The sequence below is a fragment of the Neodiprion lecontei genome, chromosome 1 (assembly GCF_021901455.1).
Source record: "Neodiprion lecontei isolate iyNeoLeco1 chromosome 1, iyNeoLeco1.1, whole genome shotgun sequence".
Classification (NCBI taxonomy): domain Eukaryota; kingdom Metazoa; phylum Arthropoda; class Insecta; order Hymenoptera; family Diprionidae; genus Neodiprion; species Neodiprion lecontei.
The window spans coordinates 29,634,329-29,637,044 of NC_060260.1; positions in this window are offsets into that span (position 1 = coordinate 29,634,329).

A 2,716-nucleotide genomic window follows, 5' to 3' on the forward strand; every position below is an offset into this window, starting at 1 on the left:
CACCCTTATTCCGTGCTCGCTTCTCCCCGTTTCGCCACCCGGTCGACGTCGAGACGGGGTGCCGCTCTTCCTCGACGTCGTGGACTGCACACAAGATCCTGGCTTTTTAAACTCCCCGAACACGGAGGCGTATCCCCGAAGCTACTTTAAACTTTCCTCCCAACTTAGCCTACTCGCAATTCGTATTTACCCAGCCGGGAAAACCGTCGCGGATTAATTCCTGTATTATTCTTATTTTTGTTCTTCAAAATGCAGCTTCGCGCAATTTGGCCTCTCTCCGAATACGGCCGAGGCGCCATTTGTAGTCAGGGTTTTTCTAAGATTCTCATGTATTATTCCTAATTTTACTGTAAGTGTCTACAATTACAAAATTCATGACTAAAATACGATGTTGAGCAAGTTGTGGACAGGAATAATTTTTATACTTGTAACACTTGGTTATTTTTAAATCAGTACTCGCGTACATCAAAAGCACCTCTGTACTATTTGTTTCGCCCTAACCTCAGATAAGACTTAATAAATGTGGCGACAACTGATTACCAAAAGTGACACATTTACCCTACGTTTGAAATTCATTCAGGCTTCAATCGCAGAAGTTTAATGAAGTCGTTGAGATCCTTGTCAATGAAAAATATAAAACCTGGAACAAACACACAAGAATTCAATCCAGCGATACGATGAACATCGATCGTGACTGTTTCAAAGAGCGATCTTGATGCCGTTGTATAATACCATCTGGTCTGCACAGGAAAAAAAAACCATAAACCAAGACTATATTGAGAGGTAAAGGTTTATCATCGCCCGTCTAAAGTAGTCGTCTACTAGGCCCCTACACTAAGTAATTGACTCGGGGAAATCAATGGGTAACGGCGTATACTTCGTGGGTCTAGACTACGTATGGACATTGCACCTGGACAATACCATCGCATCGCAGACAACGTTCATCGGACAATGATCAACTTCGAGCTATACGACGCCTCGTTTAAAGCTATAAGCTACCTACATCACGCTGGAGTATAAGATGGATCAAAAAATCATTTTTTGCACGTTTCTTCGCGCTGGCTTCCGAAATCTTGTGCAACGGAATGTTCGAAATTCCGCATCATTTTTGTATTTACTGAATTATGATTAAAAAATTATTTCAAACATGTACATTCATGTAATTGTTATGATTATTATGATTTCCCGTCCTTTAACTTACCTACTCCAAAATCCCTTTTACCCACCATCCGAAACTGGTTTCTTTTTCAGAGTTTTCTACAACGGTTAACATCTGCTAGTAGTAAACTCCACCGTACAGTCAGCCTTTAGCAGCGATTCCGTTTCGGGGAACGCCTTTCGCCTGCACGATGCACTTTGATTTTTGTCTATTATTAAACACGTATACGTATCTCATAGACACCACCTTCGTGACACCACACCCCACTGGCCATCTAATTGGCAAATTGAAATAGTGTCTAGTGAGATTCCGGGAATTATATTCAACTCGCGTTCATGCACATCGATATTTTCTCAGCTTAGAACGCCGTGAAAGATCTCCAAATGACAATTGCTACTGGAAATATGTAATCCAATTTAATGACTGGAATTCCCATTTTGTCTTTTTTTTTTTTTTTCTTTTTTTGCTGTTCCTTTCAACACACCTCATCCTCGTCTGGATAAATTTGAATACCTTGGTGCTCGTTGTAACGAGATACTGATCGCGATGTCATAATATCTGGCTATTCTCGAGCCAGTCGATATTGTAATTAGTGACAAGCATGGGGGCGCTGCTAATACTCAAGACTCGAGTCGAAAGACGGCAGCACGCTAATTACAATAAAATCTGCTGTCACGTTCAACCCGTACTAATCATCTTACCACCGTTTTCGAGTTATCGGACTGGATGTCTCTGAACGTATAATGATATAAATTTTAAAAACGATCGATCCGACCTTCGGTACACTGTCAAGCAGTGGTTGAGAAACGCCATATATCCTTATCTCATCTTATAGCCGTGCTTAGTTTTCGATCACTCAAAGCACCTTGAGACCTGTAAGACACATTTTAACCGTCCTAAAGTACGTGCGATGCGAGCGCAGTAGTAATTCTCGTTCTGGTCAGCCCTGAGTCACCCGAACTTCGGTGGAATCGAGGATAAAGCCAAACGAGCACGGCGATGTGGAGGTGATAAAAAATAATCGTGCTCCTTACAGAAGAGCCGCAAACTAGATACTGCTGTAACAATAATGCACTTTTTACAACATATTATTTTAAGGTATTATGGTTAGCTATATCGGAGTCTGATGGTAGTCGTTCAAAAAGAAACTCACAGTTTATCGCGGATCGAAGGATTTCGAGTAGTTTAGCGGCTTGTAACTAAATAATCGCGGAGATGACGATGCGTATCGGCAAAATCTACATTGTGAATAATCGATGAAGTGCGTGACAACGAATTAGTCTTGATTATACAAACTGTTCTGGGGCACGCAAATTTCGCGATTTTTTTATCAGCTGAATGTAGATAAGTTTAAGTCGCTGTGTGTAAGATTGAAGGAGTCGGTTATTCAGTTTGAATGTGACAATAATAGTGTGGTTCTACTCGACCTCTGGCCGATACGAATAATAAGAAAAATGCGTGTTCAATGGTGCAACGGAGATTAGCGAGCCGAAACACGCAGCGTGTGTCTTGCTCTGCTATCGCAAATCTCTTCGCGGTAAAATATACTCGTATTTG